Source organism: Engystomops pustulosus, chromosome 7, assembly GCF_040894005.1.
Source record: "Engystomops pustulosus chromosome 7, aEngPut4.maternal, whole genome shotgun sequence".
NCBI lineage: Eukaryota > Metazoa > Chordata > Amphibia > Anura > Leptodactylidae > Engystomops > Engystomops pustulosus.
The window spans coordinates 166,815,807-166,831,815 of NC_092417.1; the positions used below are offsets into that span (position 1 = coordinate 166,815,807).

General features: G+C 44.7%; 1 protein-coding gene across 2 annotated transcripts in view; it reads right to left on the reverse strand.

The window, feature by feature from the left end:
• Positions 1–16,009, reverse strand: part of LOC140071277 (transmembrane protein 263-B-like) — a 110,944-nt gene that overhangs the window by 827 nt on the left and 94,108 nt on the right. The window lies entirely within an intron of this gene.

Sequence of the window (16,009 nt, forward strand, 5' to 3'; positions counted from 1 at the left end):
TGGTACAATCATGAGTCTTCTTGGGAAGATGTAACATCCCCAGATTTGGATTTTGCAGATTCTCTCCAGTTCCCTCAGGTTGGATGGTGAACATTGGTGGACAACATTTTCATGTCTCTCCAGAGATGCTCCATTGGGTTTAAGTCGGGGCTCTGGTTGGGCCAGTCAGGAATGGTCACAGAGACGTTCTGAATCTTCTGCTTTGTTATTTTAGCTGTGTGCTTAGGGTCATTGTCTTGTTCCTTCGGCCCAGTCTGAGGTCCAGAGCATCTGGAAGAGCTTTTTAACCAGGAACTCGTGTGCTTTACACACTGTATGCGGCTTTCATATTTCGTGCACTGAGGAGAGGTTTCCAGACTCTGCCATAAAGCCCCGACTGCTGGAGACTGCCGTGATTGGTGACTCAGCCACAGTGATCTAGGGGTTCTTCTTTACCTCTTCTCCCAAAATTACTTAGTTTGGATGGACGGCCAGGTCAATGAAGAGTTGTGGTTGTCCCAAACTTCTTCCATTTAAAGATTATAGAGTTCACTGTGCTCTTTAGAACCTTGAGTGCTGCTGAAATCCTTATGTAACCTTGGAGAGATCTGTGTCTTACCACAATTCTGCCTCTGCGCTCCTTGGGCAGTTCTTTAAACCTCGTCATTCTCACGTGCTCTGACATGAGGGTTAGGCCTTATATAGACAGGTGTTTGCCTTTCCTTATCAAATCCAATCAGTTTCATTAAACATGTGGACTCCAATGAAGGAGTAGAACCATCTCCAGGTTCAGAAGGAAATGGACAACATGTGAGTTAAATATGATCACAGCAAAGAGTCTGAATACTTATAACCATGTGATATTTCAGTTTTTTTTTTGTTTAATAAATTAGCAAAAATTTCAACATTTTTGTTTTTTATCTATCAAGATGGGGCAGAGTGTACATTAATGATCAAAAAAATATTTCAGTGAGCTTCTATCTTCTTGCTTGCAATATGGAATTCAGCAGACGTTTCAAGAGGGAAGGAGCGAGACGAATAAAAGTCAAAAGGAAGTGAAGAAATAAGCACTTTCCTCCGTTAAGATATATTACAAAGTTTCTTGAATTTACTTCTACGATTGATTTATGCAAAGTTTGTTAAAAAGTTAGTAATCATTTAACGAAATCAATAGAAAATTGACTCTACTTTACAAAAACAGGTCTCTGCATTTTTCTGTTCACTCGAATGATAGAACTTGTTCGCTGATATAAGTGATTTGCTGTGGTCACCGGATCCAGTATAATGATATGATCATCAGTTCAAGGGGTTGTCTATTTTAGAAACCAGACTGTCAAATACCCTATAATTAACAGAGAGGGGTCACACATCCAAGACCCTCATCTATTAGCCAGAGCAGCAGTTATTTTCTGGAGGACTCAGCACCTCCATTTATCACAGAGACATCCTATTGATTTCGATAAGAATCACGTAATACTTGATAACCCCTGTGGTGGCGCTGCAGCCACAGTCTCCCAATGATGCCTACTATAAACTAACAGGGGGCAAGACATCTTGTGATGTTCCCATGACTATCCTAAATAAACACACTGAACCAAAAAGTTCCATAATGACTAGAACATGACTCCGAGGATCACTCGTGCCACAAATCATGATCATGAGTTGGCTTGATTTAGATCTTCCAATAGGGATCACAGTAGGGATGCAATTATTACAAATGTACATCACACTGGGACGTAGCTATAAAAAATCCCCGTCCTATGGCGTGTGTGACCCTGATCGATAAGACTGGTGTTGTGTGCTAATGGCTTCACTCACTACTCAACCGTAATAATCAATGGTAGAACGACATCTGTCCTAGACGTCTAGCCTGAGGTACATCACTCAATTCGAAGGGTAGGTTCACATCTCTGTTAAAGGCTTCCATTACTCTGCTCTGTTTAATAACCCAAGACCCAATGGACACCCAACATGCCTAACACCCAGAAGTCCAAAAGGACACCCAACATGCCTAACACCCAGAAGACATAATGGACACCCAACATGCCTAACACCCAGAAGAAATAATGGACACAGGATCCATACGTTGGTATTGTGTAGGTGCGTGAAGTGCCAAAGTTCAAGGTGTAGGACCCCACCAAACTGATATTCATGGTTTATCATAACGATAAGTCATCAATACAAAAAAACTCTGGTGAGAACAACTAATTTTAGGGGATATCTTTATCAGATTATACATTCAACTTGCAGCCCCCTCAGGTAGGTTATGAAATATCCTTTCTAGAATTTACTTCTTTTATGTGAAATCTCACCCATTTACAGATAAAAATCAACACCCCCCTACCTAAGGGGGCTGCTAGTTGTATGTTCCCCTTTATTCCCCTTTAAGGGGAATAAAATTTTTCTCCGACAGAGAAGGATCAACAAAGGACCTTCGGATGTGGGTGTTGGAGGCCCCCGGAGCCTGTGCCCGATCTGCCCTTTCTATCATCTGGCCCTGTTATTATAGAATAATAACTGATCATCAGAGGACAAGCGATTAGCGTCTGGACCTTCAGCAATCAACTGATTTCTATTTTTGGATGTTTTTGAGGAAGCGGTGAATGATAACGGCCTTAATCTTCTGAAGCTGGGAATATATATATACTGTCCTTAAAGTGGAAATCAGGCTGAAAGATGAAAAAAATTGACATTTTAAAGTTTCATGTAAGGGATGTGTCTTCATACAAATGGATATTTTATACAATTTCACACAACTTCAAAGGGACTCGGCCCCTCTGACTGCGACTACAAAGATGATGTTGGTGGCAAAGTGTTATGTAATAGCGACAGCATAGAAAATACTTTGATAATGGAAGTGATAAGCTCGGCAGGGCCCGTGGAACATTTCAAAGGGGAGGATTAAATGAGGAAAATGGAAATTATGACATGGGAATAGGCAATTTAGAGAAGTGGCGGTCGGCCCTTACTCTTACGTCAAATGCTATATCTCTATGGCCACACGTGAGGCATACGTTGAGCGAACACTTGCTCAGTCGAGAGCGATTTCTGCCACCAGCCCATTACACGTGCACACTGGGCTCGGCCGAGCATGCACACATTATAAAAGAGACGCAAAGGCGCTGCCAGACATCTCTGCTGGTTCCGGATTCAATCCAACATGGACAACACTTCTGCCCTCCGAATCTGTCGTCATGGGAGAACAAGAAGACCATTAGACTGGCCTGTCGAAATCGGGATGCTCAACTCATATGTATCTAATGTATATGCCAGCTTAAAGTTGTTCTACAGCTTCTTGATATTGATCACCTATCTATAGTAAAAGTAATCCATATCAGATTAGTGGACACCCTCCACCAGCTGGATCAGGCATCAGAACCTGAGCTTGGAAAACAAGTCCATTGTCCGTGCCAGGTAACAGCATCTCAGCTGTACAACCCCAACTACCCCTTTAATGATCTACGATGAATTCAGTAGGTCTGAGTGGTGGTTTGGTGCTGCATCTGTATCATAATTATTACTAAAGATGGGGGAGGGATGAGCCAGATTTTGGAAAATGACAAGTGGGGAAGTAAAAGTTAGACTGGAGATGAATAGCATTGCAAGGACACCTTGGAAATAAGAAAATTACTTAGTTCCCTCCTGTAGGGATTTTCATTGATCACTTGTGGAATGTGGGGAATGTTCAATTTATCAATAGTGCCCCCACAGGTTATATTTAGCATTACATATTGTCTGCCCAAATCAGTGTGTAATGAGGGCTCTTAACTTCATGGAGGACAAACAGAACACTGAGCCCACCCAAACTGCCAGGTGCCTGCTTGCCTCTGCGTATCCAGAGTGATACGGGACAACTTGAAGACAGTCCTTCTCTAAGTCATTGTGCAAACATAAAACAAGACAAACAAATGGAAAACACAATAAGTTGTGGTCAGAGGTCCTGGTTACAGCAGAGATGGCAAATAATACAGCACAAAATCAGAATATGAAGGGATAGTTAATAAACCAAAGCCAAGACCGGTAAACCAGAGATGAAGAAGAATCGCAAGAGCAGATAGTCAAGGTAGCCAGGAATGAAACCAGCACAGTATTAGCTGTGAGTGGAAACCTATGGAAACTGAGAGAGCCTAAGCCGCAGATGACTGGGGTCACAGCAGTTAACTATTGCAGGACCATAGCAGCACTGCAGAGGGAATGGGGGTGGTGCAATAGTCTCATTATAGCCAGAAACATAAGGCACAGATAAAGAGAAGATCAATGTTACCTGAGTTGCATTCTGCGGACAAAGAAAGGAAAGGACCAGTCCTCCAGAGTCAGGGATACTCATGCCATGAATTACGGTTCCCCTTATACTTACAACTTACACCTAGTAAAATAGGGAAAACTTAGTCCTGCCCACTGATCACCAAGTCCTTTCCATAAAAACTTCACAGGGCCAGCACTCCCTGCTTTTTGGGTCAGGAAATCTCTATGACTATCTTTCTACTGAGATGCAATACATGATAGCAGTTCACCAGTCATGTTGCTTTGCTCATAAATTTCCTTTTACCACCTGGTACATTCTGTAGCATGTTGCCAGGCTAGGTAGGTGACCCCATGTTCTTCTCGAGGTGCCAGCCTAACCCACTATACAACAACTAAGGATCAGAGACGTGACTGTCGGAGGGATATGAGGTGTATCAGGTGATGCTTCTGGAGCCAGGTGGTGTGCGGCAGAGGAAGACTCTAAACACTCAGGCAGGTGCCACCTCTCGCGACCCAGCAATTTCAGCTCTGCCTGGTCTTACAAAGAACCAGTTCACAGCTGATGCCCCTCTGCTTCCACTGTGTTCACAGTAAACAGCAACAACGCAGCCAAACTTCTGGAATGAGCGAGTAGATTACGGCAATATACCATATGTTGTATATTTTAAACTGAAGGTATTTTATTTTATAAAGGAGAGGGTTCGAGGGTTGAGACCTCACCCCTCCCCAATCTTGATGATCGGTGGGAGTATAAGTGCTATACTTTACTATCTTCCATTTTCATAGACATAAATGGATGAGTTATACATGAGCAACCAGTGACTCCATTCGTTCAGGGATAGAAGGGACTACCGGGGGCCTGACTGTTTTGACCCTGACTAGTCAACAAGGTCTAACTTCAAATATTTGGAATACTCCTTTATCCTTGGCTCAAATTTTGCCCTGCATCATAATTATCATTTTCCCCTTGCCAAATCACCAGTGACAAGGTATAAAAGTGGACAACCAAATGGCCAACGTCAATGAATTAGTGACTCACATCGAACCCCAAAATGCATTATAGGAACATACAATTTAATTGTATATTGGTGGAACCCACCAGAGTGTTGGCATGAGTGACTGACCAACGTGGGTCCTTCTACGGTCGTAGAAGGATTGGGTGTGTTGGATTCCAAAACGTTTGACCCTTTGTCCTCGAGGAGATGTATATGGCAGTGGCCATCTCCCTCTCTCTGGTTCTTTGGTCCCATATCTTGAACATGCGCTGATATACTCTCGGTGTATGTGAAGTAGGTCATGTTGGGAATTATGGAGATGAAATAAAATATAGTGAAGCATTTACGTGACATTGATAAAAATTTAACATCAATTCAAAGTCTTCTGCCCGGAGGAGGCTGTCATTACATCGGGAGACATGAAAGGGATGAAAGCAAACTCAAATGTTATTTTTACCCAACATTTACACTCTCCATCTAGCAGGAGGAAGGCGATCGTCTGACAGCGATCACAACAGATCAGGAGAACATCACAGGCATCATAGGAACACGGCCATATTGTGCTGTATGGATGCTCAAAGTAGGTGGTGATGGTGACCACCAACAGTTGCTTCCACTATCAGCCCATCTTGGCATACATGACAAATGAAGATGCAGAATACTTCACCCAAAACAGGTGACTCTAAAAGCCACCAATATAACTAGCAGCACTGGATGATGTCACCAGATGTGTCCAACCACTCCATTCACTAGGCTGCACTGATGCCTATGGGATGGATGATAAACCTGATCAGTGTAGGTCTGAATGCTTGTACCCCCATCGATAATGAGGTCCCATGGTTTGAGTAATGATTTCATCCATGCTAATTGAATCCCCTAAAACACTAATTGTCATTTTGATTCACTCTTGCCTAGACTACTGTAATCCTTCTGCCACTTACTAAACTCTCTCCTCTAAAATCCATTCTCAAAGCAGCAGCCAGGCTCTTCTTTCAGACAAAACGCTACACCGATTCCTCTAGTCTGTGCCAGTCACTGCACTGGCTGCCTGTCTCCTTATGAATACAGTTTAAATTAATCACCCTCATCCACAAAGCTCTACATGATGCTACCTCTCCTCGCTCATCTCAGTCTACTGTCCAACCTGCAATCTGCCAGTGATGTTAGATTACGCTCTTCCTTAATTCGAACCTCCCACTCAAGTCTCCCGGACTTCTCCCGAGCTGCACCAATTCTCTGGAATGCCCTTCCCCAGGCTATCAGACTGATACTTAACCTGCAAAGGTGCTCTTGATATCCATCTATTTAAGCAGGCTAACTCTTGCAAACAGCATGCAACTTTAACTCTTTCTTTATTAACCAATTCTGGGTACTCCTCCTGTCTGTTATCCGGAAAATGCCAGGTTTCAAGCTCCAGGCTCTACTGTAGTCACAATCACCTTGGACTGTGTGTATAAGATGGTAGCTTCTTTACCCTCATAGACTGTAAGCTCTTGTGTCACCCCCTTCATCCTTATAGACTGTTATCTTTTGTGTCACCCCCTCATCCTCATAGACTGTAAGCTCTTGTGTCACCCCCTCATCCTCAGACTGTAAGCTCTTGTGTCCCCCCTCATCCTCATAGACTCTAAGCTCTTGTGCCACCCCCTCATCCTCATAGACTCTAAGCTCTTGTGCCACCCCCTCATCCTCATAGACTCTAAGCTCTTGTGCCACCCCCTCATCCTCATAGACTGTAAGCTCTTGTGTCACCCCCTCATCCTCATGGACTGTAAGCTCTTGTGTCACCCCCTCATCCTCATAGACTCTAAGCTCTTGTGTCACCCCTCATCCTCATAACCTGTAAGCTCTTGTGTCACCTCCTCCATCCTCATAGACTGTAAGCTCTTATGTCACACCGTCATCCTCATAGACTGTAAGCTTTTGTGAGCAGGACCCTCATCCCTATTGTTTAATATGACTGTTATCACTCTGTATTGCCTTATTTTATTTGCATATGTTCCTCCGAATTTGTAATGCGCTACAGTATATGATGGCGCTATATAAATAAAGGTTGCTACTATTATTATTACTAATCTGTCTCATTGGGTAGCCAAAGAGAATCTGAGTATCAGCAGTTCACTGAGTGTGCATGCTCGACCACCATTGCATTCTAATGGGATTTCGACTAAGTTTACTAACTTTGTCTCCCCAAATTTGTCATGTCCTAGTCTAAAAGGTGGTTACCCAATGTAAAATCGGTAACCAGGCTGTACACACACTAGGTGCCACCTATAATTTTGGCAGATAAGCCATATATGTTATATATATGTTGGTTAGATGGTGATTCTTTTTGGATAAATTTGGATACATTTATAAAATTGCACCGACCAGGCGGAAGCTCCGATCTACAGCTGGGCATCGGCATTGCCTTAACACTACCAATTAGATAACAACAAATGGCTGGCATTGTGGGTTCTGCATAATGTGACAGAATGATGTATGTGCCGAAAGAATCATGCAGGGCATTCGACAGCCTCCTCTGTCACTCCAGAACCAGACGTCCCACTACCGGCACGGAGCAGACATTGTCAGGACTAGTGAGAGACACAATCTGTCACCATTTACAGACATGCTGGGGCCAAGGCAGAGCTTCATTGCTACATGTATAATAACCTCCGCACCGGTGCAGAAGAGCAATTTGTGGTTGAAAAAAAAAAAAAAATTGGAGAAAAAGAAGTGGACGAGAGAATGATGAAGATTTGTGCGGAATAGAAAGAGCCAAACTCAACGACTAATGTAGAATAATGGGATTTTATAATGTATCCCGTAGAAAAACGTACAACATATGGCACATCCTATATATGCACTCCATGTATAGTGGAATGGGATCGGCAAAGGACAACATCCCAAAAATGTTTTCAACCTCATCTGCTGCTTCCCGAAGCAATTACTCCATCTGTCAACTCATCCATCCAGTGAACTCTCCCCTCCAGTTCCTGACTGTCTGCTTTATCCATTCCTCTTAGCCCAGTAGAAAGAATGGACCCAATGGGGCTCATTTACTAAGGGCCCCGCGGACCGCACTTTTGTCAGACATCCCGACGATTTCCATTTTGCACTGCCGGGACAGGGATTTTAGAGTTTTTTGGTGCACAAAATCGGATTTTGGTGCAATCGAACCAGCTTTCATGCGACACAAATCGGGGGGGCGGGCCGTCGGACGATCCGACGGATTCGGACAAACCGTGGGGTTTAACTTCAAAACTGTGTCGCAAGTCAAGCACTTACATGCACCGAGAGTAGGATGGTGAACTCCGGCAGACCTAAGCGTGGAAGCGACACATGCAGGAAATCGGGCACACTAAGTGAATCTAAGTGAATCGCGGCAGAGTGCATTCCGGATGGACAATGCACTTTTGGGAACTCCGAAGGATCGGGTAAGTAAATGTGCCCCAATCTCTAACATAGATCTCCTAACATGGACCGTCACTCCCGACGTCCATACATTACATGGATCTCCGTATATTAATGTGGTGGCCATAAAATACCCTTTAATGCAATCTTTTCCTCTATCCATCTCTTGTGTACTGTTCACTCAAGAGAACCGTCTTTACAGCCCAAGTTATTAAAAAGGTCCTACCAGCCTATGCGGGAACCGTCTATTCTGGGACCCTGCAGGTTCTGTATCCCACTTCCTTTAGAAAGAGGTTCCCTCACACATTACAGAAATCATAGATCGTCCTCCCAGGGCCGGTGCCAGCGCTGGGTATCCCCGGGCAAGTTCCAGGGCCCAGAGCTGCCGGGGGGGGGGGCACCTAATACTGTACATAAGGAATCTATGGAGAGATGAATGGGGATTTATATAATGAATCCATGAGGGGATTATCATGGGAATATTATAGGGAATTTAGTTTCTGAATTCGTAATGCCACCACGTGAGTTCACTTGCGTCCTCCTCAGATCCTCGGTCTAAAACACCTCACTAAAACCACAAATGTGTATATATTATTCACAATGAGAAGCATAACTAACTAATGGAATGAACTTTTCTTAACAAGTCTTTTCCTTTAAAAGATTTTTTTGCAGGAAAACCACTCCAAATCTAATTTCTCTAAAATCATGCAAGCTCATCAATAAGCCATAATATAAAAGGAGAAGAACCTGAGCTATGGGGAGGTCTTACAGATTTAGTGTATTAGCTCCGCGACGGCTTCAATGACTGTTTCTATTCACTGGCAGCAAGCAGAGATACTGAAAATGACACAACATTTAAACCTTCTCTTATAACAGAGATAACAAAATGCCTTTGAGTAACTTTGGTCTTTGTGATGCTGATAATTTATTGATTTTGATCAAACTTCACGTGAAAAAATTTATTGCTCTCGACAGTAATGTGCAGAGACAGGATTCTCCGAGCAGCACAGCAATGGTTAAATATCCGTCTGTATTCCAGGCCTGTTCCTCTGTTCGGCTGCTTCTGCGCCAACAGTTGCCATGGAAACAGCTATTTTCCTGTGGTATCCCCCTCTACATTGTCCCTGGCAGTGGCTCCCTGCGGATTTCTGTCAGGCCTCAGGGGCTCTGAAAAATACAACAGGGTCTGAGGGGGTCGGGTGTGTGGAGACGATGGCTGTGCAATAAATTAGAAGGGGTTGTGACGGTGGGGGGTGAGGAAAGATCTATACTTAAAGAAGGAAACATGACATCATCAGGCTTCGGCCTACACAGAATAATAAGCATCCACACTGAGATAACCTGACAGACAACAATGTCAGCACTGCTACATCTGTACAGCAAATGTGGATCGGACCTTCCCATAGAAGTCTATGAGAATAGAGGAAATATGGGTGAAATCCCTGTGCCCTCCATATTGGGGGCTCATATGCTAGGAAACACAGTCATGTGACTCTTCAAGGGATGATTTGTTGACATTGTTTGTCAGGCCGTGTTCACACATTCCGTTTCTGACATGTTTCTGTTTATAGGATACGCTTTTTCTTAATGCGTTTGTTATGGTGGATCTGCAAAAACGGATGACGCATACAGGGGTGACACACAGATGGATGAATGATCTGATATCAACCTTACCAGCATCTTCAAAATCACATGATTACATACTTGCCCTCTCTCTCAAAACGGGGACACCTCCCACATAATTGGAAGAGTGGATATGTTCAGGGGCGTAACTTGAGGGGGTGCAGAGGTTGCGGTCGCAACCGGGCCCAAGAGGCTTTGGGGGCCCATAATGTCTCACTATCCATTATGAGAAGACTATTACTATAAACCATACATTATAGTCGGGGGCCCGGCACAAACTTTGCACTGGGGCCTATCAGCTTCTAGTTACGCTACTGGATCTGTTTCTAATGTTTTGGGCACTTTACGTGTTCCAAAAAGTTCATGAGCAGCAAATTACAGTACCCACGACCCAAATGGGTATAGGATGTCCCCAAAGCGGCGTGTCCTGCCTTCTATGTAGGTGTTACTCAGAAAGAGGGTTGTGGCTAATAATAAAAATCATTGTGGCAACTTCAGGGACGTAACTTGAGGGGGTGCAGAGGTTGCGGTCGCACTCCGGCCCGAGAGGTTTAGGGGGCCCTTATGGTGTCACTTTCCCATATGAGAAGACTATTACTATAAACCATAGATTATAGTCGGGCCCGGCACAGTCTTGCACTGGGGCCCATCAGCTTCTTGTTACGCCACTGGTTGGCTTGTTCAACCGGCACCAAGCCACCGAGATCTGAAATGGGTCTATGGGAGCATTTGTTTTGTTATTTTTTGGGGGCACTATTTCTGCACTCAGCCTGCAGTATGTTCACATACATTTAAAAAAACGCCCCCTAATCTGCCATATTTTCCCACGATTTCGGAGGCATAATCATAACCGAAACCGTTGCCATATGTCACAAAATGGGACCATGTCACCTTTTCCATGAACGTGTCTGGGCAACAGGGATCTTGTGTATATGACTAGTATAGGCAATTGTTTTTGGAGGGGGGTAGGGCTTTGCCATCCAAAAAAATACCTACAACTGTACCTTGGGAAGAGTAGAGGGACACTCATACATATAAGTTGATACTCTTGTGTTTCCAAAAGTGGTGGGGTTGCCCAACATTTTTTTTGATGTGTAAGGGGGAGGGGTAGCCTTGCAGGCGTTTTGGGGGCTCTTGTATAGATTTTATATTAGTTCATTTGAGCCTACGATTCAGGAACCTACAGATGTCACGTATTAGGCAGATGTTGACCAACATAGAGCGAAGGTGATTGTTCCCGTTTTTTGCCTACTCTACTAAACTTCTGCAATTAGCCGCAGTCTGAGTGACAGCCGCGCCGCTGCGTTCAGCAGAAGCTTGCACTTTGTACGTACATGGGGGAGGACGCCGCGTGCCTGTGTTTGGGTTGGCAGTTCTGAGATCGGTAACTCTCACTCCATGCCTGGGGGAGCTGGCAAGGGTGGCAGGGCAGCCGACAGTAGCCTCATTAAGCGAGCCTGCAGTGGGTACCTGTCTTGTCAGGATGACTGATGAAGGCTTCTTCCCTTGAGCTGTGACTTGACGTACGCCCGTGATGGATGCCTGTTATACAAACTCACTCGCTGACGGATGAAGCCGAATGAGGGGAAGTTTAATAAACAAGAGGAGCCAAGATGGATCCTACCGAGATAAAGATGGCACGGCCACTGCTGGGGCCAACCTTCATCAAAGACGCGGCAATCAGTACACATCTACATAATCAGGGGGCCGCGGCGAGGTTAACCCTTCATGTACCTGCAGGGAACGCTCCTTTCTCCAACGTTAGCTATACTAAATACAGCAATTTACATCGGTATGAATAGTCTACACGACTAAACAATATTTTTGTAGCACCTTACTTCTTGTCCTGTCCTGATGTAATCTCTATTTCCCAATCTGACGCCTCGTTTAGTTTAACCATTGATGTACCCGCAGGAAATAATCTGGACTGTGCAAGTTAATCCGGCAATTTCCTCTACAAGTGTATAGAATAGTGTATAGACACTTTACAGCACCTCACTTTACAAATTAGGAAAAATAGCGAAATGTGACCTGATATGATATTTGGTTATTGATGGTCCGGTTTCACTGCTTCATATATGAAGATAAAAGCATCAGGGGAAATGAATGGTAGAGCCCCCTATATAACCCCAATTCTGCAGGGTTATTCCTTCTATGCCCTGGCTCCTAGGGGGAGGGTCTTCTTACAGCTAAGGAAAGGAGCCCCCATAGCCGTTTTTGCAGTAGCCAAGACTTTTATGACCCTGACAAAGGCCCTTGGAGAGAAGAGGCCAAACCCTGTCTGGTCCCATCTCCATTGCAACTATGGAAAAGGGGGACTGTATAGATGGTTAGCACAGAGCTTGGTCATTGGCACCAAACTTGTCTGTTTTTGAAGATAGCCCTCGAACTCAGCACCAGTTTTGTCATGGGGCCCTTACTCCTCTATGTATGGCACTGTATGGCAAGAAGAACGACTGCAACAAGAAAAATACTAGGATAACAAGGTTGCGCTTGTGCGAGCAGCTACACCGTTGATTTAGAGTACAAGGGACCCCCATTCTCGTGTCTCCATTGATCAGATTTCTTATCAGCAACTTATCCCTTACCCTGTGCATAACTAATAACTTAAAGGGGTTGCCCATGTGCCTTTACTGCCTTGTGAATAATCCCTAAACATTCATCAAGTGATTCAGCAGTCTTGCTACTTACTTTTGTGCTGTCTACAGCCTCTTCATGATTCTTTGTTTACATGTCTGAGCGTTGATGAATAGGAGGAGCTGGGGCAGCAGAGTTATAACTCATCCTGCTGCTCACCCCTCCTCCTCTCTTCCTGTCTCTGTTAGTGAGAATGGACTGTGACAAGAAAGATACAGTGGGAGACGCCATAAGGACGGGCTGGAGCAGTAAGACAGAGGAAGTTGTGTATATATTTAGAAGGAAGCATGGTGAGAACAGGGAAAGGCTGAAGCTATCAAAGGAGGCAAAGACACAGATACATGCAGAGACTGGGGGTCATTTACTAAGGGCCCGATTCGCGTTTTCCCGACGTGTTACCCGAATATTTCCGATCTGCGCCGCTTGTACATGAATTGCCCCGGGTTTTTGGCGCACGCGATCGGATTGTGGCGCATCGGGGCCGGCATGCGCGCGACAGAAATCGGGGGGCGTGGCCAAACGAAAACCCGACGTATTCGGAAAAACCGCCGCATTTAAAAACCGAAAATGTGTCGCTTGGGGAGCGCTCACCTTCACCTTCTATGGGATGGTGCATTCCGGGGCGTTAAGATTATTTTCGGCGCTGCAGCGCCACCTGGTGGACGGCGGAGGAACTACCATCTTAAATCCCAGCCGGACCCGAATCCTGTGCAGAGAACGCGCCGCTGGATCGCGAATGGGCCGGGTAAGTAAATGTGCCCCATTGTCTCCAACTCCTGGAGTATCTCTTTAACAGCATTCAATAAACAAGCTAAAAGTGCCTCCCGGTCATACCTCCCAGTGTTTTATCTTAAGATGGAAATGTTAAGGTCACAATGTCTGAATAAAACTGAATCTACATATGTTTCTGCCATTGTGGTGCTGGACCTGTCATTACAATGAAGATGTACTTGCAGGCAGAGCTGGATTAAAGCAAAGGCTCCATAGAAATTTAGGATCCTTGGAAAAATTCAAGCATATACATTATGGCTCGAAGTCTGCAAGATGACTTGCCCGCTGCGAGGTGTCACGCGTTGTGACGGTATACAGCACTACAGTAATCATAGAGGAAATATGACTAATGGTCTGCCACCACATTCACGAAACTCTGGTACAGGCACATCACACACATCGACAGATGTCTACAGGACGGGAGAGGCACCGCTGAGCCCTCATACACAAGGCAAGTCTGTACTTTGGGAAACTGCAAAGCCGGGAACACAAGCAAAAAGCTAAAAAGTCATGCAAAACACAAACAATGGGGCACATTTAATAAAAACAGTGCAAACTGCACTACACATTTGTGTTGCGGCTGCACTATACCTACTGCAACACAAAATTAGGCAGATAATGGGGCGTTACGGTGCACAATTGGACCGTGCAACCCATTTATTAGGCAGTGCCAGACAGAAGTGTGTTGCACGCCCTATTTTAAAGGTGCACCAAAAAAAGATGGTGCGCTCGGTCAGAGCAGTGGGGCGCCAGATTCATGGAGAACATGCGCCACAATTCATGAATCTACTGGAATAAAGTGTTACATCTCTGTATACCCCTACATTATGCTTGGAAGGAAGCATTCTTTCATTAAGATTTTTAAGTGCCTGTGGCACAGTATCAACGTTAATACCAATCGTGAAAGATGTCTGATTTTCGTGTCCCGGCAGAGATGAAGAACAATAACAGAAAATGAAGTATAAAACATCCTCTCATGAACACAGCTGGAAGACTCTTACCCCACATTTGTTTGGACTCAAGGACATACACCCCTGGAAATGTCTCTGATCTGCCCGTAGAGAATCTTGGCAACACCAACATCAACCAAGAACAATGTTGGGTATTTTCTACAGCAGAGCAGAAAGCAGCAGTGGCCCTCAACTCCGACCCCTATCATTGGCACGCAGGACTGGCACTTACTGTAAACTCTCTTAGATTCCACCCAAATAAGGCATATGGAACACCACCAATTGGGACAAAGTGCCCCTTGTTGTGCGAGGCACTGCTCCTCCTACTCAATTGTTAACCATGAATGGCAAGTGTTGGGCTACAGCTCAGTTCACATTCGATTGCCAAAAATCTGCCCAATAAAAAAAGGAAAGGGGACCAAGGAATGCGGTGAGACACAATGGGGCACATTTACTTACCCAGTCCTGTCGCGATCCCCGATCCGGACTGTCCAACGAGGATGAAGTCTGGCGCGATTCACCAAGATCGTGCGCCCGATATCCTGCATGTGTGGCTTCCCTGCTGAGGTCCGCCGCAGTTCACCATCTTCTCCCCAATTTAAGTGAGTGCATGTCTTGCGACACAATTTGAATTTTAAATCCTGTGCTTAGTCCGAATTAGTTGGGTTGTCCGATGGCCACGCCCCCCCGATTTGTGGCGCATGAAAGTTGGCAAGATTGTGCCAAAATCTGATCGGGTGTGCCAAAAACCCCTGTTAAATGTAAATAGTGGGGAAACCCGATGGAAATGCGGTCCGTGGACCCTTAGTAAATGTGCCTTAATTTGGTTGGAAGGAGTTGCCCTTCTAAGGTATTGCTTAGTAATCAAATTGTCTTTGTTATGGCAAGACCGCTCATAGAATTGGAGCCAATCTCTTGGCAGGGCAATTGGCTGATCGCTGCAGGACTGGCTTCAGAAAGTTTCCTTCAGCCTCTGATGAAATGGACGACCGATTACCTAACATGCCATGAGATATGACATTCATATATGCTCATAGGAGGTCTATAATGGAGGTCATTATTGATGGTCCACTGGAAAAAAAAAGGTGCTTATCTTAGTTGAATCCCTAGTTCTATCGTTGTTGATGGGACATGTCCAATAGGGACAACCTAAAACTAAATGTAGTTGCAAAAACCATATAGAACCCTCATTTTTTGGAAAAACGTTATCAATGAATGTTACATGACTGGTGTCCTACAGCCCTCTTACCGCCAAACCACATAAGCAGCGGTTATCAACCCATAAATCTAACAGAGGTAGACAGGCGAGACAGCAATCTCTCTAATTCGACATATCTTTTGTAGACATCCCCCCGACACAAAAATGTAATCTCCTGCAGCTGTCATTCAGGAAGCCAAGCCATACAAATACTC